This window comes from Ascaphus truei, chromosome 3 (genome assembly GCF_040206685.1).
Source record: "Ascaphus truei isolate aAscTru1 chromosome 3, aAscTru1.hap1, whole genome shotgun sequence".
NCBI lineage: Eukaryota > Metazoa > Chordata > Amphibia > Anura > Ascaphidae > Ascaphus > Ascaphus truei.
Window position 1 is genome coordinate 53,045,171 of NC_134485.1, and position 25,412 is coordinate 53,070,582.

Consider the following 25,412-nt stretch of genomic DNA (forward strand, 5'->3'; position numbering starts at 1 on the left):
GAGTGTTTATTGTTTATATATAATTATTATATATCAAATAGCGCTACACAGCTCGCACTTTTGACAAATAATACATGGTTACAAATACATAGTTACATAAGTGAACACACATTATATACAAGACATAGCATACACAGTTAGAGATAATATATATTATATGCGTATGTAACAGTTACAGACCAGATTAAAATGTGAGACAGCTTTAGTTTTGAAAGAACTTAGACTGGTGGTGGCTGTGAGAGTCTCTGGTAGATTGTTCCAGTTTTGGGGGGCACAGTAAGTGATGACCAATCTAGTTCTTTGAACATTTCACAGTGATGTGTGTTGTAGTTGCATTGGAGAACAAAACGTCATATTGAATTGTAGAGGGTATCAAGTTTTCTAAGGTGGGCTTGGGGTGCCGAGCCGTATAATATGTCGCCATAGTCTATAATTGGCATTAGCATCTGCTGTGCAATACGCTTTCTGACCAGCAGACTTAGGGAGGATTTGTTCCTGTAAAGTACACCTAGTTTGGCATAGGTTTTGGATGTCATGGTATCAATGTGCATCCCAAATATTAAATGGGAGTCAAACCATATGCATATTTAAAACTAGTAACAGGGGCCAGGATGGTATTAGCATTGGGTTTGATCTGAAGCTCAGACATTGGAAGCTTTAAAAAAATAACCTTGGTTCCAAATACCATTGTTACAGTTTTGTCAGTGTTTAAAAACTGTTTGTTTTGGTAAATTCGATTTTCAAGTCTCAAAAAGTCAGATTGAAGTACGTGTTCAAGGTCGGAGAGGTTAGGGCTGTGTTTGTATATAAGATTGTGCCATCTGCATCCATGTGTATTAAAGCTCCCTTTCAAGGAAGATCATTGATAAACACTGAGAAAAGTAGGGGCCCCAGAACAGAACCTTGTGGGACACAATAGGTGATATCCAAGGGGTTGGAGTTAGAGCCTGAGATAGACACATGTTTGGATCTACCTGATGGGTATGAATGAAACCAGTTTAAAGCATACTTCCCTATTCCAGAGCACTGGAGTTTGTTACGGAACATAACATGATCAACAGTATCAAAAGCCTTTGCAAAATCTAGGAATATTAGTGGAGTGCACTAGTGGAATTACAGAGCCTACATCTAGGGTGGGATTTCATGATAGAACTTGACCTCATGTTATCATAGATTCTTGACAGAGACGTGTGAAATATGTCTGGACTAGTTGGTGCCAGGATAATTTCTTTGTGCTAGAGGCATTTAATCTCTACTCCAGTACTAGCATATCCAGACCTTCAGTTGCCCTTAATTCTCAACACAGATACAAATGAGGACAGTTCTATTACAAGTGCATATAGAAAAGAGAGGGTGATCGCTTATGCAAGTAACAAGCAGTATAGAACTACAAGGAAGAAACTACTGTCTGTAATTAAATGTACCCAATATTTTTTATATTTCCTGTTGGGAAGACATTTTGCAATAAGGACTGATGACAGTTTACTACGTTGGCTGAATAATTTACACTAGCCCGAAAGACAAATAGCAAGATAGCTAGAGCAACTTGCCATGTTTGACGATCATATTAGACTCAAGTTGAGAGACTTCATTCAAATACTGATGTGATGTCCCATCGGCTATATAGTAGGGCCAGGAAGAAGGAGAACCCAAGTTGATGCAAATATCTGTATTTACTTTCTTAGTAATTGACCAAGAAATACAATTTACTGCAACCAGACCAGTAAGGACAGATGTTCTAAACTTTAAAGAGGAAGAAGAGGTGGACCCCAATATCTCCGCTTTGAAGCGGTTGAAGGAAGAAGGTTGAGATACCTTTCCCACAGAAGCACAGACATATCCATAACAAGAAAGGTTTTCTATTTGTCCAACCAGGACTACTGGTTAACAAACTGACCAGAAATGGAGGTAAGCAGGATCTTCTCCAAATGGTTGTACCCTGGAGGGCTGTCACTGGTATTGGGAAGATGCTGCATGATGATGTGACTAGTGGGCATCAGAGGGTAGAAAAGGTCACAAAAAAATGAAGCACATTATTGTAGCCCAAAAAATGGTAAGGAGAATGCTGAGGGTTCCTACAACATCTACTCAGACTCGGCGATCAATGCAAAGAGTGGCACCGAATATTTTAGGGGCCAGTAAACACTAGAGGGTTATACAGTATACATAACCCTGCTAGAAGATTATTTCTCTAAATGGGATGTAAAGTAAACCCTTCAAGGTTAAGAAGCTATGCTTGTAACCAAAGGACACCAGCAGCAGATGGCGAGGGGTTCCCCCAAGCTGCAAAGAGATGACACTGGAACAAACAGAGGACTAAAGCTACTCTACAGATAATCTAAATATAAAGACACTTGTTTGTGAGCACAATATGTTATCACTGTTAATTTCTTATTGAGTTAAACTTACTACATACTACATGGTGTTTTTGTCTTTGTCCTTCTGTCTCTACATATTCAGGTAAGTTTTTAGCTGATAAAGAATTTCCCTCTACAAAGACGCAGCAACAGGCACTAGGAAATTCACTCCTCTTCTTGTTGGACTAAATAGCTTATTATCTTTAACTAGCTAAGGAAACATACATACATTTTTATAACCACTAAACGCATTTCATATACTCTTCCATTAATATATTTGTATCCAAATACTTTGTAGTTATACAAGGCAATGTGGGAGTTAGGAAACAGAGTGTCAAGCCTGAGTGAAAAGACACAAATAAAGGAAGTAAATGAGTGCACCATAGGGACTTAGTATTACAGTTCAACGGTTAAAATTATAGGGTCCTAAATTACTGTGTGTGTGTGTTTTCTGAGAGCTTTGTGTAGTATACTGTATAACCTGTTAGCAACTGTCTTGAACAATGAGCTAATTGATTTAATCTACAGTATAATGTTTTTCTAAATTCATACCGGTGTATAGTCTCATTTATAGCAAGATACAGTAGCCCATTGCTGAGACAAACTACTGTACCAGGACTTCCGTAAAGGACCGGGAAGTTTTGTACAATATACTGAACGTATGTCATTCTACTACTAAGATCTAATCTTGCATGAAACAGGATATGAAGAAAAGGGAAGAAAGAATAATTATGCCGCTGTATAAAGCATTAGTAAGACCACACCTTGAATATGGAGTACAGTTTTAGGCACCACTCCATAAAAGACATTACGGAACTACAAAATGTGCAGAGATGAGCCACCAAATTAATACAGGGGATGGAAATTCTGAGTTTTGAAGAAAGGCCAGCTAAATTAATTTTGTTTACATTAGAAAAGATGTGCCATCCATTAAGGTTGGAGAAAAGGAGATTTCACCAGCAACAAAGGAAAGGGTTCTTTACAGGGCAGTTAAAATGTGGTACTCAATACCAATGCAGACTGTGATGGCAGATATAATAGCCATCTTCAAAGAAAGGTTGGATATCATTTTTAAAAGGAAAGGTATAAAGGGATATACCAAATAAGTAAACATGGGAATCCAGGGAGAGATCTGATAGCCATTATTTTTGTCAGGAAGACATTAATTTTTCCCCTTATGAGACGTCATTGGATGATGTTTCACTGAGGTTTTTTGTTTGCCTTTCTTTGGATCAATATAGCATAAATACAAATGTGCGGTAGGATAAATACTGTATCAAATTTAACATAGGTTGAACTCGGCGGATATATGTCTGTTTTATAACCTCATCTACTATGTAACTATGTAACATAAATATTTACAAAATTACTCCTACTTTGGAAATCCTTCTTATTGTATAAACTTCATAAAATGTTTCACATCTAAGGGTTGGCCCTTGAAGCCTAGGGTAAAACTTGAGTTATTAACTGTGTAAGTAGGTGAGAAATGCTGATTTGATTTGTTACAAATGTATTGAATTAGAAGCTATTGCTATTCCTTCCTACTGTATTGTATAATGTTTATGGCAGTGAAAATGAAGGCCATACTAATGAGAAGAATGTGTATGCATTTTTCCAGCTAGCAAAGGAAGCTGGGGAGTGTTTGATATTTAAAGGAAGAGATTAATCTGGATTGATTAAAATCCGCCTGTGACAGCAGGTAGGCTGAGAGCCTGGACTGCAAATATTACTCCCAAATGCAACAAAGGTAGGCTACAGCCTCCCAATTGTCAAGTGTGTACAGTAGGTAGGTAAAAACATTAATTTCGTACCAGTTTATTAAATTACAGAAAATAAAAACGCCACTTGTCAGCACATTAATGTCTCAGACAGGTCAACAACCCTGCCTTTCCCCATTATCTCTTAGCATATAATGCTTCCACTGCAGCCATGTCAGAAGGAATTCCTGGGTACACAGGTGTAGGGATTGGAGGCTAGGAGTAGGACCAAGAAGGGATCTGCCAGGGGTAGAGGCAAGGGAACAAACAAATGTGTAAAAATGACACACCAGGGCAGGTGTAAAACCTAAACCAAAGAACCATAAGGCCACACAATCAAATTAATGCTACATACAAATGAGGCAAAGGGAGTAAAAGATAGTCAGAAACAATCCAGAGCTGAGCCGGGAAGCCAGCATGAACAGCTGAAATGCATGTCAGAGTGAGAGGCTAACTTCTCATTTTTCCAGCTAGGAAAACACTGGGAAATGTTCGAACTCTGAGGGAGAAATTAGTAGTGATTTACTAAGAAGCCCTGTACAGCAGTTCAAAGCCTTCCCCAGAATTGTTACTCTTCCAAGTGACAAATACAGGTTATAGCCTTCCAATTGTTGGAGCTTAAAACACAGAATTATAATTAATAATATGCGTTAATCATTTTATACTGTGGTGGATAAGCCATGGAGAGTGCAATCCACTCATATTGTCACTATACAACTATATAAATCTTTTTAAACCTTCACTCACTACAGAATCTTAGACAGCTGTTTACAAGAGCAGTCCAAAACTGTGCATGGGCAGAAGCAGGTTTGATACTGTATCTTTCAAAGATAAGTTTTATAGTAACCATTTTGTGAAATTCTGTTCAGCTATTTAGTGGAGCCCCCAAAAAATGTTGTGCCAATAAAAGTTTTTCATGTAATCTACCACTTATTCAATAAGCTTTGAAGTGACTGATTGCACTGCTATCATCAAACACGCCAATTCAAGGCAATAGGAGTTGTTAGCCGCTCAATGTGCCTTTGTCTTATTGCATAAGCCCAATTTTGGCCCAGATGCACAATGCTCTGTTAAGTGACCTAACTTAACTGGCTAATAGGGAACGTGCTGATGGGGCTACTACTCAGGCACCACTCTCTGATTTCAGTTCCATACCTCCCACTGGGCAAGACGCCTCACTGCTGGGGAGAGAACACCCCGGCTTTGAAGTGTGTACTCTCCCAGCAGGTGGCCACATCCCAGTGCAACTCCCCTTTGTCCCACAACACTGCACCTGGGCCAAAACAATGGATAGTCCTTGGATTCATTATACAGTATGCTGGATTCGCTAAGTAATTCAGGAGCCCACATACAATGAATCACATAGAAAATAGTTAACACGAACACCAAATAAACTGTTTTTAGAGATGACTAAATTAGAGAGCACATATGAACAGTGCTTGGCAGCCATTTTGGCTACACTTAGATGGCCATTCTGACCAAATACCTGAATCACCATAGTCACAGGTTGGGCAAAACAGCGGGCTAAATCTTTAATATAATGAGCCAAGCTGGCCCTATTGTCAGAACAACATTTCTAGAAAATATAGAAAATAGCACAAAAAAATTACTTATTTGAAATCATTATGATTTTGGAATATATTTTTCAAAGTAGTCTGCAATATGTCCATGATTCCACATTATGACCATGAGATGTATGCTTATTTGATGTTAACAAGTTGATGATATACATATACATTTTTTGCAATGAACATTTTGGTGGACCTTGTGTAATGTTGTAATTGTTAGCTAAAACATTAACAATAAAGCTGACCTAATGTTAGAAATCTTACTTTTATGTTATTTTACCATGTTTATCCTTCATTCTGTATTTTGCCTTGAAAATACTTAATGAAACATGCACAAATATATTAGTATCGTTATCATCATTTAGGATTGAGGCCCCTACTGTACAGTTCATTGCAGTTGAAAATGGAATTCAGTGACATAAAAATAGCATGAATACGTAATGCGCACATTTTACAGACATTATTATTATTATAGACATAATAATTAATTAAGGAGATCTCGTCTCAGCTGATTTCATCATCTAAAGAGCTGTCAGATGTGTTGAGGATGTTAGAATTTGTTTCCGCTTTCTCACTTAAGTACTGTGAGATGGAAGTTTTCCACGATTGGACACTTCAGGGATTATTGAATAAGACCTCTTAGTCAATTAGACAATTCTGGTTAATTTAGAAACATTTTATGCAAATATGGAAAATCCACTAGGTTAAAATATTACAAATTATAATTAAAATTATTTAATGTTCCAAAAATATGTGGAGTGTGCTTTAAACCTACATTTCTACACTGATCTCTGTATTTTCTTTCTACCTCCCTTTGGACCTGACACCTGAAAAAAGGGATAAACTCTATTAGTTATTCATTTTCTTCTTATCAGAAATCTGTTCCATCCTGTGTACATTGAAAGCCCGTTGCAGCACCTATTTCTTTTGTGCTCTATTTTCAATTAATGGATTTATTCTCTATATATTTTCAATAAATTGATTTTTTCATGAATTTGTTGTGGAGATGAATGGAAACTGATTCCTGTGCCATAAAGATATGATATGAGCATAATTCTATCTAAATGTTCAATGTTGACTTTGGGCCAGATGCAGTAACTCCGTTAAGATATTGAACCTAATGTTAAGCTAAACTAACGTTAGGTAATCGTAAGGCCTATGCACTAAAGCAAATAACCTCCATAAATATCATATGTTTGTATTTTTTCCACGTTACTTTTAATTATATGCAAAATAGGCGTTCCTCCTGACAAAATACATATCCAGTAAAGGCCATTCAGGTTAGCACAGGGATTTAACCTGATGTTATTTAGGTTATACCTAAAGGTGGCGTTAGCTCCTTCCAGACCCTGAAATGTGTGTTTTGCTGGAGAAGTGGAGAGATATATTTAAGGATCTGGGGGGGCCTACTGTAATGACACATCTAGATAAGACATGAATTAATGCCAGGTTATCTGAAGCTAATGCAAGGTAGTGCTAAATTAACCTAATTGTAACCCTATGCTAATGAGTTTTTACAGCGGCTGTTGTTTTTACAGTGAATATAAAATGTGTTTAGTATTTAAGGTAACCTAATGTTATTTGCCCTGATTTTACAGTATAGTTTATCTGTCTCTAAATGGGATAATATATGAAGCTCAGAAAGTGAAAATATATTTGTTTTAAATAATGTATGAAGCTCCCACATTCAAAACGTTACTCAGTTTCCCTTAGGTCTTTAATCTTAGCATCTACTGACAGACCCAATTTAGAGTTTTAGCTGTCATTGTAAAAATACCACTGGTGTTAAAAGTTGAGTGCTGCATCATTGCTGTTTCTGGAATTACAGACTACTTAGCGTAAAGCGTTAGAAAGTCATTCATCGCTGCTCTTAAAATAAGATCGTGAGGTCTTAGATTAGCGCCATTGGCTCGGTGTAAATTTTGCATCTTTCACAACCATATTTGTGCATAATACTTCCACATGTGGAACGTTTGCGCTCAATTGTATCAGCACACACCATAAAAGTGATACTTTTGTGGGTCTGAGCCTAGCAGAAGGAAGCGTTGCAGAACAGTGACTGAGGTAACACTGCCAACAGGCAGAGAGATCAAGAAAACTCAAATTTAACAGAGAGCAACATTTAAATAAATAATAATAATACATTATTTCTCTTCTTTTCCAGGTTCCTGTCTATTCTCAGGATAATCAAGCATTGACAGGTTGCGTCTACACATCAATAGAGCAGCAATTGCAGCCATGGCTCCATAAAAAGTATGTTGCAAATGCTGTGTTTTTAAAGTGTAATCTGATTAGCACCTGGTCCCTATAGGTACATAGTTAAAAAAAAAGTTTCTAACATTAAGTACAGGCATACAATGCTAAATTGGTTGCTAATGCAATGCAGGTGCTATTTAATGTGTGTACACCCATGTGGAGATCATTTAAATAAATTAGGAATTTTCATGCCTCTGCTCCGCCTGTGGAGTTGGTTTGATAAGGACTCCAAGGCAAACTGTCTTTTGTGCCTGTTGTATGCCAACTCTAACTTGGGATCTTATTTTTACGAGCCGCGAACTCGCTATTTCTGCCCACGCAATGAGTTTTCTCTATGACTAAACTGTCTTGAGACAATTCTAAATACCCCTTTTCTTGGCAAATACCCTTTGCCAGCTCCCAAATGGAGCTTTTTATTGATGCAGAAAAATAAAGCAAAAAAGGATGTACTGCATGAAGTAACTTCTCAAATTGTTCATATAACTACTTTACATATTGTTTGCATTTTGTGGGGCAAAATACAAGCATAGTACCAAGATACTCATACAAATTGGTATTGTTATGTTTATTAGGTTCCATGAAGAAAAACTAGGGTGAAACTATATTTATGTATGTGTATTTTTTATTATCTAGTGCCAGCAATGTACACAGTACTTTACATAAAATACAGTACAGGGAAATATAGTACGATAAGAGTACAAAACATATAATCAGACAATAGCAAAGGAAATCACTGCCCCGATGAGTTTACAATCTCAGGCCGTGATTAAAGTGAGCTCGACGGTGCTAGCGATGCAAACAAAATGCAGGACCACTATGAGGCCGCCCATAGTGTGCACGACCACGCTAGCGATGAAGAGCAACCGCGTGATCCATAAAGAGCAACTAAACGGCATGATTTTAAGCCGACAAAAAAATTAGTTTTTATCGCACGTCGGCCACATCACGTGAGCGGTTCAGCCAATGAGGGCAAACCAGCCTGGTGATGCATCCGCCACGCCTCCATCTACAGTGCACACATCGCTAGGGCGACAGGCGCGCACTATAATGAATGCCTTAGTAGTATGTTAGGAGACTTACAGATACAGCAGTTTAAGCAGGAAGTGCAGCGAATGGCAGTGCTTGAACAAAATGTTTGGTAAAAAAACGACCCCAGAATTATTAAAGACAATGTATCCCATAGAAAGCCAGGAGATTTTTTTTCTTGATAAATCTGGTGCTACAGTATGTGTTTGCCCCAGTTTTGCAGACAAAATACTTTGGTAAAAAAAGACTATAAACAGTGGCATGTAGCATTCCAGTACTAGGGCCAAATATGAGACCATTCAGACGATTCTACCCGTGTCATTAATAATATCACCAGAAATCATAAAGTATACTTATTACCCCATTTCCAATGGGATTTTCTTGTTTGATCAAACTGATGCAGTATGATTGCATCTGTTTTTGGTTTTGCAGTTGGTAGACTGTGATATATAGCCCCCTGTAGCTTAAACTTCAATTAACGGTTAATAAAGAAAAAAAGATAATTAAAATGTTTAAAAAAAAAAACATGATGCAATGTCATTTTCCATGACATTATGCTGCCTGGCAATCAGGCTATTTATAGGGGCTTAGTATAACAGACACTATAATTATGCAATTGATAGCACTTTTTTTCTTATACATTCTTTTTTTTGTAGCGAACATTCTTGAGTGTGGCTGTTACAGAATTACTCCATGCAACCATTTTGGTTGATGCAACCTTTTAAACCTACATTAATACAGCAGTTATACATAAATACAAAGCAAAATTAATTATTGTGCATCACTTTTTAACAGGAAAATATTAGTTACATAAACTTATAACCTTGAGAAAGGTCTGCTGTGTTGGACCAAAACATTGGATGAATAAATACTAACCACGTGACCACTATTTGGGAGTGCTACTCTTTTCACTTCACTTTAATAAAGATATGGCCATCACATCTGCAAGTAGAAAAATCTGTAAAAAGTTTGTTTTTTCACATCAATCTTTTTTTGCATGAAACCATAAAAAAACAATTTTTTAAGACAAAGGTTTAAAATTAATAATAAGAAAAATCAGCAGTCAGGTTTGAGTACTCAGAGAAAAGTATATAAAATTGAGAGGAAGACCAGCCAAAGGAATTCATAAAATATCTAAATCACGTACAAAACTTTTTTGGAAGGTGTACATAAGAATTTCGTATTCCTTTTGAGAAATTACCTTTTTTAAACAGTCCCTGTTGTAGTATAGATCGTAACCTTTTACTATAGATGATAGTGGGATTGGTGGGTAAAATCTCATAACAATTTGTGTCTCCCAACAGTCTGAGATTCTTTTGCACATAGAGTTTTTCTTCCAGGAGGACAATATTCCTCTGCTTATCTGATCTGCAATCACTCAACAATTTATTTGTTTAATACTTACCGGTAGTACTGCAAGGTAGACACCGGTGTCTAAATATCACTGCAGACTATGGTTGCGATTCATTGATGAACAATATGCAGTAGCTCGGATTTGAGTTTGATAGTGCATCTATCTAGTTATCTAGAATCACAGCTTCCCATTCAGATCCTCACTAATATTAATTTACCATACCATTTGTCCTACCAATCAACACAGTGGGCCATTTTGATGTTATAGAAGGGGGGATCCTCATCAATATATGTGAGGCTTTGTAGTATACAACCTATGGTGAGGTGCACTACATTAGCTAGGGGTATCTCTTTCACCACTATGTCCTTAGGTTTTAAATATATACGTATACAGTTTTCTTTCCTATTTGTTACAAATAAAGTATTTTCTTTTAATTTATGTATCAGTAGGGGTTGAGTGCTCCTAATAGGGATTCTGTTTCTTTTGTGTACATAGACGATTATATGTTTAGAAAAACGCTTTGCTACAGATGAAAGAATCACAGTTTATTTCATTCTGAAAGCTATTAATCGGTTGAGCATTTAAAGTCACCATACAAATAAAGTAGTATAATAATGCAGTAAGTATGGCAGATTGGCAGCATTATTGAGAAAAGTATTTGATTTAAAATGACATGTTTAATTCCAACAGTTACCCAGTCAGAATATGAGTAAATGAGATGACATGATTACCTGATCTCAAATTATGTCAATGTATAGGTACTGTAGTAATATATTTGTGCAATGTAACTTATAAAGATGTAACACTGCATGCATTGCAACAGTATTGTGCTATTTTTAAGTCAACAAATGCACACATCAAATTGAGAACAATAAAGGGGGTATATCCACAGAGCTTCGTTTGTGACTTAACGTGATGTTAACTCCAGTTAATGTCTTGTTAAGAGCTGATGGGGATCTTCAAAGCTCAATAAGAGTGCCTTGAGTGCTGTCTTATGGGTAAGAGGGCTTGTCATTAACTTTAATGGCCGTTAGTGTCAATGATATGCAAAAGAGGTGTGGACCACTTCAACGCATATTCACAGCAGGTCATTAAAATTAACATGGGCCTTAACGCAATATTATTTTAAGCCATCGCTGTATCTGCCGTTAGGTGGCGAACGCCAGGTCACCGATTTTTTGGGGGCCTTGTCCAGGGTTCTGAAGTGGGCCACTTTGGCTTCCTATATTGCCTGAGCAATATAGCCCTAGACTAGGCAATATTTTTTGGCCAAGACCGGTGTATTAACTCCATGTCACAAAGGTAATTAAAGGGTTAATAGCAATACCCTAACTACCCTGCAACCCATTGTATGTCATAGCGGTAAAACCGCGATAGCATGCAAGGGATTAGCCACCCCCTTAATCAGCTCATGCAGCCTAACTTCCCTCTCTGGGCACCTACCCCCATAACTGGTACAATGAGGTATCGGGGCAGTGTTATGGAGTTAGGTGCCTTGAGGAGGGTGGTTATGTAACCCATGAGGATTAAAGGGGGTGGTTATCCCCTTGTATGCCAGTGATTATACCATATGTAGTAAGAAAGGTAATTAGGGAATTTATATTAAACCCATGGCTCCAATTAATTGACCATGAAAGCATGCATAACACATGCACTCTTGGCCACCGTGACCTCCAAGGGTTTAATACTGTATATACCTGGCATCTTCCTTAGCATATACGGCTAATGTGAGGCAGCACTACTGCCAGCTAATGCAGCTTTAATCCCGACGTTATCTGGTTAAAGCCACATTAACAAACATGCAAATTAGGGCCCTAACGGCCAATGTTATTGCTCATATTTATGTAACCCTCCCTGCCTGGCTCCTAGGGAGATTAGATCAGTATCTTTTATTGGCTATTAACAGTGTTTGATCAAAAGGATGATCAGAAAGATTTCCCCCTCTATTCAGTACTCAATCATGTACGTGGTCTACTATTGGACACAAATGGCCCTGCAGTAAAATACTGCAAATCTGGTAAATTTCCCAGAATCACTGAGGAAATCAAAAATAATAAAACGTTATTATCTCTACATAGATTGTAAAAACACAGATACATTATTAAAAATCCCCATACTAATGTGGCAGATAGAAGTATGATCGCAAAAAAGGTAAATCAATTAGACTCGTATCTCTATATACTCATCATGACATCCATTAAAATTCTATTAATGCTATATGGCTACAATTCTCTAATTGTCCCAATAAATTGGTTAGGTATGTTATGATATTTAATTTATACAATTAGAGTTCAGACTTATGTGGTGATTGTACATTTGAGTATATATATATACTTGATGATTGTCCATCAGTATATATCTTAAAGGAGCATTGTCCTACTAGGGGGTATATTGTGTGTCAAAATCACAATTGTACAATATAACTATGGAGATGGCGGTGGCATGTGGAATAGCCAAAAGAGTGTCTCTCTATATTTCATATATAGAATACACCACCTAAAAAAACATCTAGTATGAGGCTAAACAACATTCGCAAATCATGGTAGTTGGTTGTAACCTTTTAGAATAACAATTACTGCACATTAGTCTCTAATAAGTATAATACACATTTAGCTGAATTCAGATGTATAAGCTTCTATAAATTACAAGCTTGCTTATGTGGAGGTGGTGTTGGCATAAGAGATAGCCAAATATATACCTATTTGCTTCTCATATATATAGAGAGTAACAGGGAAATGTCACAAATAATCCCTGCATTCGCCGCCCAACAGTCATATAGTATAAGGCTAAACAAAACTCTCAAAGCATAGTAGTCAGATGTAACAAGTTCAAATACCAAATACTGCAACTAAGTCTCCCCTGAGGGATGCGCATTAGCTGGATACAAAATGTAAAAGCTGCCACAAAATACAACAGAAGAAAAAAGTGATAGTGCGCAGCTAATAACTAGTGAATAGCAAATATCAAGTGAACAGTGCACCGTGATTAAACAAACAATGTTGTGGACCTTAAGTGTAGATCTTGCACTAATCGTGGGTCTGCAGCCTTTCTTGGGGGTGGCTCGACACCCCAGGAACTAGACAAAAAACAAAAGAACAAGGCGCACAACGCACATAGTGTAATAAAGTAAAAAATGTGACTTTATGGTTAAAAGTAAATAGTTCTGCGTACATCAAGTAAGAATAAACAAGCAGTTGGTATATTGGTTTACCACACCAGGAGATGACACTGTGCGACGCCCTCGTATGGATCTCGGCATGCAATGGGTCTGGAGTCGTCTCATCTGTCCCTTACAGCGTCCTCCGTTTAGGGGTAGTGTGGATATGTCCCTTTTAGAGAAAGCCCCACAGCACACAGCTCACAGGGTGGTAAAGAAGCCGCAGGAATCAGCGTCCATGGATCACTGCACCGTTTGCCGCCACTCCTCGTTGGGCGCTCGGCGATGACGTCACGAGTCGCTCCTCAACTTCCGCGATGCTTCTCGTGGATCGCACAGCGTGCGTGTCAGTCCAATGATGCTCAGCAGTGGGGAGGGATACGGCACTAGGCAGGCGGCTTGTAGACAGTGTCCAGAATCACACAAGATGGGGGGAGAAGAGCATAGACACCTCTCTTCCAACGCGTTTCGTAACACTAGGTTACTTCTTCAGGGAATGTATGTACAAAATACAAGCCTGCTCGTAAGCCAAGTAGTAGGATGTCGCCACTTCGAGTGACGTCACAGCTGTGACGCCCTACGTTCCCGACGCATGTTTCACGTGTTCACCACGCTTCATCAGGGGGAGGAGGGATGGCACAATGAGGTATCAGGGCAGTGTTATGGAGTTAGGTGCCTTGAGGAGGGTGGTTATGCCACCCAGGAGGATTAAAGGGGGTGGTTAACCCCTTGTATGCCAGTGATTATACAATAGGTAGTAAGTAAGGTAATTAGGGAATTTATATTAAACCCATGGCTCCAATTAATTGACCATGAAAGCATGCATGACACGTGCACTCTTGGCCACCGTATATACTGTATATACCTGGCATCTTCCTTAGCATATACGGCTAATGTGAAGCAGCACTACTGCCAGCTAATGCAGCTTTAATCACGACGTTATCTGGTTAAAGCCACATTAACAAATATGCAAATTAGGGCCCTAACGGCCAATGTTATTGCTCATATTTATGTAACCCTCCCTGCCTGGCTCCTAGGGAGATTAGATCAGTGTTTTTATTGTTTTATTGGCTACTCATAAGGCATTACCTTATTCAGGGTGCTGGATCTGTGCATCTGTGCAATGAGGTAGCAAAGAGGGAAATGATGGGCGCCAGGAATTTTGTAGTACAAACAACACTCTTTATTTGTGCCCTGTTGGTACTAGAGATCTCCTCATTCCTTCACAGTATACAGTGACATCGCTGTTATTTGTTTCATTGTGCAGTCTGTTCTCTTAACAAGTTACATCCCCAGGCACCTACTCTTAACACTCGGGTGCTGCGAACAGTTAACTTCTCTTAATGGACCCGACTCCATTCTGCACAACGTCCATTACGCTCTGTCACTATGGGCCTCTTCTTGGACCCTTGCTGACTCAATATATTTAGGGGATCTACACCCCATTCCTGTCTCTGAACTGCCACTTCTAGACAGAGAATGATTTAAGGCATGTGTGGATCTGCCTGTAGAACTGAACAAATGGCACCCAGGGCCTTTCTCATAGGGACCTCTGTGGCGGACCTGCCTCCTCTTCTGTGCACCTTTGGATTCACCTTGGCCATATCTTGGGACACTATGTTGAAGGGGCACTGTCCCTATCCAGAACATAATAAACAGGGACCGGTCTATTCTATACACTCAGGAACATACTTCTAACAATATACACTGAGGCTCCTCTCCTCCCAGCCTCTACACTCCTCCTATATACTCCTTGTGACTACATTGTTTCCCAGGCAACATAGGGTGGAGCTTAGCACCTGCTCACACCCCCGGGTCCTGTGTAATTGGAAAATATCACTTTCTATGTGGGTCTACACCATTAACCCCTGCAAGACCATTTAAATCCCATAGGGTGGTTACACTCTCTCCTAACAAAACCCAATGTTGTCTCCAACATTATGCAAACATGCCATGGATTCATTGGAATTTTTAATTATACACATCCTGATACATACAGCATATGATAGTACACTGGCGACACGTTTAATTTGAGTAGGGCTAGTACCGCAAGCCGGGACATGTCCCGGCTTGCTAGCCCCACTCCCTCGGCGTGCCGCGCGTCACCGACGCGCGGTCACGCATCATCCTGAGCCTGCGCCCCCTGAACGCGCGTCCAGGGCTCCCCGAGGGAGCCCTGGTGTCCCGCGATGTGGGGGACGACGGCAGGGGGTTCCGGGGGACCCGGCCTACCCGGCGAGCGGAGGGAGAAAGCCCCGATCAGAGGGCGCTCCTCCGCGGCTTCGGCACGCGCCCGGCACCCCCCGGCGCGCGCCAGGTTACTGCTGCGGCCGAGACCGGGCAAATGCTCGAATAAACTCGGCCGCAGCAGTAGTATACATCTTTCAAAATACATATACTGTACACAGGTGGAAACATTTACTATGGAAATTCGAACATAGCATACAGTACTTATTAATCAGCATTACCACTCTGGGAACTTAATACTATCACGTTATTTGCACCATACACAAAGTGGGCATAGAGCAGTAGTACTTAAACCACACATGTTCATACTTATAACTCTACTGTAAGAACCACTAGGGCCGACTATCCATAATCATGTCACTACTGACAACACTGTCTGCCACTCCCTATTATAGTTCATAATGACATGGTACTATCATCGAGCTTATGCCGAACTAAGCAGTTTGGATGTTATTTATTCACCCCTGGCCGCTACAACTTGTGATCATAACATTAACAATAGTCATATCAAACATGGTGAAAACAAAGAACAATGCATCATTATCAACACAATACAGTACATGTATTGCATAACCTTTGCACAGATATAACCAATACCAGGGGAGTAACATGTAATAGGTTGGTATTAGAGAGCAGGGGCATTTACGAGAGATTCAAAACTCAACCATAGAGTCACAGGGTGTACCTTGACTATCTGAGACCTGAGGGGTCAGAAATATAAACCCACGTTTATAGTGGTTTATAGTGGGTGTAGAGTACTACTATAGTAACATCTGACTCATATGGGATCAGAAACAGGGTAGTAAACTTGCATTGGTATTACTGTATCTACCAATAATGAGCAGGGTCAGGTTTTTCGATGCCACCCTTTCCATCGGGTACTTCTACGAATTGGACCCGTTTAGCTCCCTTTTTGTCTACATACTTCACCCTATCCTTATAAATGCTTCACCCAGTGTGCCATATTCATACCATCAAACTACAGTACCCTGTCCTGATTCTCTGAGCATAGCATGACTGTACTGTGTAATGTAGCCTTTGCCCTGCATTGTAACCAATGATCTCGAAACATATCAACTATGTCCATTGTATCAGATGGATTATAAGGGTACTCTTATCCCCACATATTCTTGACCCGATCCCGGATCATACGATTAGCCTGACTTTGTCAGGTCAGCTTACGACTGCAGAGGGCACCAGGTAGGACCCGGACTAAAGGTTCTTCTTTAGGGGTCTCTGCCATGGCCACATCCCATTGTATATAAACACGGAAAAACAAGCAGTCACAGGCCCCCCTTTCCACATTGTTCGATCTTACCCCTTTAGCCAGCCACCATGTGGGTCAGACCAATCTCCAGACACCACCTGAAATGTAGACCTCCTAACTCCTGGGCACCTTTAAAGATGCCTCTGTAATTTCCAGGTAGCTGGTGCAACCCAGCTACACAGCATCCACCCAAAATTTCCCAAATGAAAAGGAAAGGGAGACTCCATTCCCTTCTGGGGCCACACAATCTCCAGATGAGACCGGACAAGCCACACAGGATGATCCTTTATGCGCCACAAGATGCAGAACCTCTAGTGTATCCTCAGCCACCTCTTTCCAAAGTTGTCTTCTGGTGGTCCCATCGGGAAAGTCTACAGTGGCATCTCATCAACCGTAGGGATGGGTATGGCATCACTGTTTTACACAGCAAAGGAAATTGAGGGTTCCCTTTCTCATTCCATCTATCTAGGACAACTGATTTATGGAGGATTTGCTTCTAAGTCTGAGGGAAGCCATCCATCTCACTCATGTCTCCACTTCCCTGTGCAGAATTTATCAGAGACTGCACAGTTTGTTAAATGTGGAGTCGCATATAGGGTAAACCGCATTCCAGGCAGCTGGCAGTGATGAATAGAGTCCTGCCAGGATGTCTACGCCCAAAGCATGCATCTAGCACAAATTCTTATTCTCCCATGGTAATGGCAAAAACCCCACCAGGGGATACTGGCAGCAGAAGACATCTTAGCAGCATCCAAGCAACAAAGTTCAGTACACGATCTCAATAGAGGGCGTATTATGGTCACTTTCAGCTGCACATGCTTCCTTCTTTTAACAACAATAAGTCCTTCACCTAAAAAATCCACAGGAGCAGGGTATGACCCATGGTTTCCTGTTTCTCCATACTGTGACTGGAGAGTCAGAGGGCTTTACTTTCACGCCACTCTGCATCGTTGCATCCAAGCACTCTTGCATTCTTGGCAGAAAACTCAGTCCCTATAACAAAAGCAAAATGTTCGGATAGCACGGAGTTGGGCCCACTATAATTTTGCTGCTTCTTGGGCTCTCAGCCCTGGGTGCACATCAGTTCCCTTTTTCGAGAAATTACCATTGTAATTTTCTGAATGGTAAAGTAGCTGCCCTTTAGCAGGCTCACTGGCATCTGGCTACTATCGAGTGTCATCACTACCAAATAGCCTCATGTACTCAGAGTATGTGGCACAATGTCACTAGCAGGAACTGTATTCCCTCTTTGGGGCTCATGTAGACCTTCTTCGGCGGAAGTTTGGAGCCCACTATAGTCAAACACAGTCCAACTTGTCGTTGCACCACAGTTAACTCACAGTCCTTAGTTTATATCAATATCACGTGCACTGATCACTCCTCAGAAAGGGTGACATTTTGTTTAGGCGGGTAGTCAGGCATTTGGCCATTGACTGCCACCATTTTGAATTTCATCGCACTGCTAAGACTTAGGCCATGATACATAGCCCCCAATCTTTAGCAGCAGCTCCATGCACATGGCAGGGAACACACAAACGTGGCAACGCTCAAATAAACAGATAAACCACTCTAAAGGTTCCAATACCAACAAAACACAAACCATTATTTTTTTATTTTGCTGGCCCAGCACCATATTGGACGCCAAATGTTACCATGTCTGGCTCCTAGGAACTATACATCAGTGTCTCAATTATTGGCTACTATGTTGGTCCGCACCTTTAACGCCTGCAACACCATGGTAATCCCATAGGGGTTTACATTTACTGTAGCTTTGTTGATCTCCGTTAAAGTCAGGGAAACTAACATCCATTAACTATTTAGGTAATGGGACGTTAGTTGACCTGATTTAATGGAGCTTTGTGGATCTACCCCAAGGAGAGCAATGCATGAGAATAGATGAAGAAAGTGAAATATCATCTTGCTAAACAAATACTTCTAATTAAAACAAGACACTGCCATCAAAAAGAACAGAGAGTATCACTGTATACAGAATAGAAATGCTCATAGGAAAGATTAATATGTTTTTCTAATTTAATATTATAAGAGACAGAACCTTATAAGCGTAAGGAAGAAAAGGGCCCCTATTGTAGCACTCCAAGTTAAAGTGTAATGGTGTATTAATTAATATGTTAACTTTAATAGTATCTATAATATTAAAATATATTTGGACAGACTAAACAAACAATAACAAAAAGACACATAGGAGAGTGCTGATGCACTATAGAACTACGTGGACTAATGGCTAGAGTCTACTTTGGTAGAGACTACATTGCCCATATGGTCCTATATATGGCTGAATTAGTTTCTTTCGTTGCTCAGCCTTTGGCTGCATATGTGAGTGGTACATACAGGACTCCCTTGCCTGATAGATATAATGCCCAGAGTAGAATGGAAGGGCTTTATAATATTGAGTACATAGGTCAGCTAATTGCCACTCTTGAAATCCCAAACTGCACTCATATGAAAATATCAATTTCCTAGGTATATAAAAGCTCTTTGTGTGGTAAAAGTAACAATAAGAACTTATAGGTACATGAATTCACCTAATTGGTCTAATGTTGTGATAAGCGTTCTGATGTCCGCCACGTTTAACCCTTGCTTAGCACGAGTACTAGGTGTGCGATGCAATCACGTAACGTCAACCAGGTAACCCGTAACTAGGGATGAGCTTATAGGCTGATTCACAAGCTGGTAGCAATATGCATGCTTATTCTAAGCATAGCAAGGCAGTTATACTGTATATTAAATGTACTCTAACAGGGACAAGGTAGCTGCTAGCATTATGACTACAAAGTATACAAAGCAGGTATATTGTATTCAGGATACTTAGAACACTGTGGCTTACCTGACCCGACTATAGGTCGGGTTCTCGCTGACCCTTCCAGTCAGGATTCAGAAAATGGAATTGTAATGAAACATCTCTGGTTCATGTGCTAAATTATCTCTTGATGGCAAGAGACAGAAGTGACTGTTCGATCTTAGTACTCCTTGACCTCTCTGCAGCATTTGATACTGTGGATCATGGTATCTTAATGGAGCACCTAAAGGATTTCTGTGAACTGGGTGGAACAGTTCTCAGTTGGTACAGATCCTTTCTCACTGGAAGGTCACATAAAGTATCTTCAGAAGTGTACTCCTCTGAACACATGCCCCTGTCCTGTGGAGTCATCAAATTGTCCAATTATTCGCAAACTTCAGTTAAACGGTAATGTTTGACCAATTAATTCTCACACTTGCGTGGTATTTTATGAGCCTATAAAAAAGCTTAGTTTACACTGACAGTCGAGGCATCAGCAACGAAGTCTGAAAGTCAGCTATTGTCTGTCACGATGATCAAGCACTGTCTTGAAATAAAATAAAAAATTAAATGCTGACTATCACTTCAACTCTCACATTATTGCGACTTGAAAAGAAATGCGTTTAATATAATATCACAAACTGCAAAAACACTTCCATGTAATAATCTCATTCACAACAAACTGTCCGAAAGTTGAAAAACAAAAAACACACAAAACGAATTATTCCCAAGAAGGCCGTGATGTATAAACAGTTATACTATACATTTCAAAAAAAGAAATCCAGCACTCCATTGGACTTGTGAAGAAAGTCATTAAGAGTTATTTACAAATTACAAGCAATTCATCAATGTTTCGTTCTCCACATGGACATTTTTCATCATAGAAAAACAGTGATACGTTTGTGCTAAATATGCCCACCAGATGCCAGGGGAAACATGTAAAGGGCAGGGGATAGGGAGGGGACTGGGAAAATGGAAGCAAGAGCCAAAGTGCAACTGTTGCTAGGCAACTGGGCACGGAAAACCACGAGTGAACTTTTAATTTTCACCCACTATCTGGTTGCATCGTTTCGTTTCATCATCTAATTTATCATTGGTATTTGTGCTTATCACTCCTGGGATCACTTGTCCTGAGGACACCCTTTTTGTGGGACTCACTTTGACTATATAATGAGTTGTAATTTTTGTTTGATTGATTTGCATATTATTGCACTAATTGTTAGTGGAAGTTACATATTCTAAACAGTCTTAATCCAATAGAGCACCACTCGATTCCTCTTGTACAGACATATAATAAACGATGTGGGTACACAGTGAATGGTGTATAAATATCGCACAGCAGATGTTAATGCCAATTATTGACTATGGAGACATAATATACGGCTCGGCACCCCAAACCCACCTTAACAAACTTGACACCCTCTACATTTCAATATGCCGTTTTGTACTCCAATGCAACTACAACACACATCATTGCGAAATGCTCAAAGAACTAGACTGGTCATCACTTAAGTCTAGGCGCAAAGTTCACCTTTCTTGTCTTGCCTTCTTTCTGGGCAAGCTACCTGTCTATCTGAACAAGCTCCTCACCACTACCACATGCAGCACTTATCATCTGAGATCTGACTCCAAAAGACTGTTCATGGTCCAAAGGCTCAACAAAGTATCCGGCCGCTCCTCCTTCTCTTACAATGCACCCCAAAACTGGAACAACCTACCGGAGACTCTCACATCCACCACCAGTTTAAGTTCTTTCAAAAGCAAAGGTGTTTCACATTTTAATCTGGTCTGTAACTGTTACATACGCCCATAATATATATTATCTTTAACTGTGCATGCAATGTATACCCTGTTCACTTATGTAACTGTATTTGTAACCATATACTATTTGTCATTTTAACTCTATGCCCAGGACATACTTGAAAACTAGAGGTAACTCTTAATGTATTACTTCCTGGTAAAACATTTTATAAATAAATAAATATAGAGACCAATAACTCACATTCGATTGTAACCTCTTGTTGAATCAGTACCTTCGTCCTGGGGTAAGGTGTGCCTCCGTTTTCATAACAAGCGTAGAAAGGGAGATAAAGAAATCTGCGCACTACTTCCAAGCAGATAAATCAGTCAGACAAAAAGCGTACCCATTGAGACAAAATATCAAATTTAACGGAACATTTAAAGAAAGCAGCATATTGGGACAAAGCCCAGACCAAGGCCTTTCGAGCAAGGCTCTTTATCAAGCACATATTTCTGCTTGTTACAAGCACATTCATCATCTATTTCCCCTGTGTTTAAACAGACATGGTGCTGTTTTTCGTATATAAAAAACATTCTATCAGGGTGTTGCTTACATAAGTGTTTATTATCATTGCTTCATAGGCTTGTATGTAAGTCAATTGATTGTATTTATGTTTTGTCAAGTTTTTCGTTTTTAATAAGCATTTTTCATCTGGGGTGTTAGTTTCTTTCTTATGTGGTGTTAATAAAGTTGTGTTATTTTGCATTCCGTCTTTGCGCGCTGACGTCACTATACGCATCATTTGACGAACCAGGAAGTGAACGGGATTGGAGACCGCAGCGCGCTAAGCCGGTATTTATACACCCCAGGTGAGTAACATTTATCTTCACCTTGATAAAGAGCCGTGCTCGAAACGCGTTGGTTTGGGCTTTGTCCCAATATGCTGCTTTTTAAAAATATGCCATTATTTTGATATTTTTTCTCCATGGGTATGCTTTTTGCCTGACTGATTTATTTGCTGGGAAGTTGTGCTCAGTTTTATTTTTCTCCTGGTCGAAACTTCTGGCAGATCTAAGTTAGGATGGAAGAAAGATACCCTTAAAATGTCATCAGAATCAGTCAAGGCCTGTGGAGAGAGAACACACACACAAAAAACACAAACACACAACCAAAGAGGTCACAGGTCTAGTGGAAGTCTTCACTTTGCTTGCTCATCCAATAATACATCAGGGCATCAGTTGTTTTTTAATCAACTTACTACTCTACATTTTTAATTAACAAGATCCAAGGAGCTAGCATAATTTTCTATAAGTTTAAAGTGCCTTTCATAATGCTTCAAAATGGCAAAAATGTTTGCATTGTAAATGCAAAGGTGAATATTATATTTGATTAAATAAATAATAGCCATGAATATGTAAATAAATAAATAAATTACCAAGCAATCAAGAAGTAGCATACAGTATATTACAAATTATGCGGGTTCTGCCAAAGGGAATAATGGGTGATACATGTTGCAATAATTAATATATATACAGTTGTAACTAATTCATGAAAATATGTTGACTGTTGCAGAACATTTCCCCTGTATGAACTTCAGGTAGCAATCTATAATACAGACATACTGAAATAAAGGAGCACAAAAAACATCCACACTAGGTTCAGATATCAGATATCCCCTGCTAATCATTGCTTCATTAGATATTACTGCATAATTGCAAGTTTGAAGAAAGCAAGTGAGCCATAACGAAAACTGATTAATAGCTTGTGAAAGCTTCATCTATGAACCTCAGGGTTATGTCATCATATCATAAAAATTCAATATGCGTAAAGAAATCGTATGTTCCTGGAAAGGAGTCATTTCAACCCTTTTGATTATGATGATCATCATCAGTGTGTTGGCACTTCCTCCTGTTTGGGAATTGCTGAATGTGCTATTAAGCATTGCAATAATACAAAGTGTGAGAAACAAAGATTTGAAGATATAATACCCCAAACAGCCCGCTTCATTTGCATGTTTTATTATTGCGGTGTCTATTTAATCTCTGTTATTTTGTATTTGAACATCAATTGTGTTATTTTTGCAATTAGTCACTGTTTTAAAACAAAATGTAGATTCATTGGTATTAAACAATATTTTTCTTGGTGGCATTCAAATCCTTTATGACCACAATGCATTTACAGTAAACCTGCTACAGTACTTTAAAAATACAATATACTATATATTGTGGCAAGATGACCGTGGTTAGTGAGGAGACAACACAATTCTTCTGGTGAAATAATATGCTGGTGGATTTGTTTGTCCAAACATATAACAAAAACAATGGGTGCTCTGTCCCTTTAAGTAATACAAAACATAAACAAAACCCTATCTCCAGAAGCTAACTAAACTATGTTGTATTGTCTTGTATGTCTTTATTTATATAGCGCCACAAGTGTACTCAGCGCTTCACAAAGAATACAGTACAGGGAATTATAATAATACAATAAGTGCAGCAAAATCCAACAAAGGAAAGAGTTTACCCTGAAGAGTTTACAATCTTAGAGGTTTGATGGGGAACTTACAGAGACAGCAGGTGAGGGAATAAGTGCTGTAGATGGGGGTGCTTGGGCACAATGGGTGGTAGGAATGACTGAGTGTGGGTGAATAGCCATGAGAGCAGGCTATTGGGATGCTTTGTGGTGTGAGTTTTAAGGTTAGTCGGTATTAAAATGAGAGGGTTGGCACAATTTACAGGGGAAGAGATGGCAGGGAGACATGGGTGAAATCAGGTGTATATGTCTGGGTTCAGGATTAGGGAGATACCCAGCAGCAGGAAGGAGTAGATAAAGGTTGTGATTAGAGGATTTGTGTGGGTGTTTTTTATTGAGGGGTTAATAAGTTGATGGAAGAAAGGTGTAGAAATAATGGTGCAGTGGGGAGTAGGGAAGTTGGAGAAAACAGAGACATTCACAAAGGAGTGAGGAAACAGTAAACAGAAAAAGCAATAGGGAGGGCATAGTGAGATGCATGAGGAGAGACTTCCCAAGTACTGGTGGATAGAAAGAATACAAAGAATTACAGCGTATCGAAAGTAAAGTTCTCACAGTTGCAAAGTTGTTGTGCAGAGTCCCAATCTTCCTCCAATCTTCACCTCCAATTTCAACTCCAAAATTATATACACACACACACTTATATACTCACACACACAGTACACATACACACAGACACACACACTGTATAAAGGGTACAATATGTAAAAGATAGACTTAACTGTGCAGTGCATGCAATTTAATATACACTGGCGACACACTTTATTCGAGCTCGGCTAGTCCCACGAATTCGGGTATACCCGGGTGTATTGAGGTTTGTGACTGTTTTCTGCCCGAGTGCATTGAGGTATTTTCCAGGCAGGGATTGAAGCATTTTATTCCCGCTGGCTGCAATACTGCACAGTATATATATATATACTGCATTACAATTCATGAATTTATGCCATCTGGTAGACACGCGAAGCATTGCAGCCTATTAAATCCTAATCATTATCATTTAACAGATCAGCCGCCCGTCAGCCAGGCATGAACCCAGGCTGGGAAGGCAAACACAACGGGGCTTGTCAGAGGTGAGGAGCGGCGCATTCCAGGTATCTGCCAGGTACATACTGGGTATTTGCTTGAATAAAGTGTGTCGGTGCAGTAAGGTGCATTTTGTAGAAAGCAACGATTTGCAAGAAATCAAACATGATATTACATATGTAACATAGCCTCCCGGCAGTTACTTCTGTTTCTGGGCCTTTCCTCTGTCAGTCCTGTTAGTGCAGGCAGTGGAAAGGTTAAATCCATTATTAGGCCAGTATGTGTATTTCAGCCTTGAATGTTGTATCAATATTCGAGGGCGGGCCTGGCAAC

General features: G+C 39.5%; 1 protein-coding gene across 1 annotated transcript in view; it reads left to right on the forward strand.

Moving 5' to 3' along the window:
• HTR1F (5-hydroxytryptamine receptor 1F) overlaps nucleotides 1-25,412 on the forward strand; it is a 310,261-nt gene that overhangs the window by 275,196 nt on the left and 9,653 nt on the right. The window contains exon 3 of the mRNA XM_075593307.1: nucleotides 7,847-7,935. The gene's annotated coding sequence lies outside the window, so the exon portion shown is untranslated. The remainder of the gene's footprint in view (nucleotides 1-7,846; nucleotides 7,936-25,412) is intronic.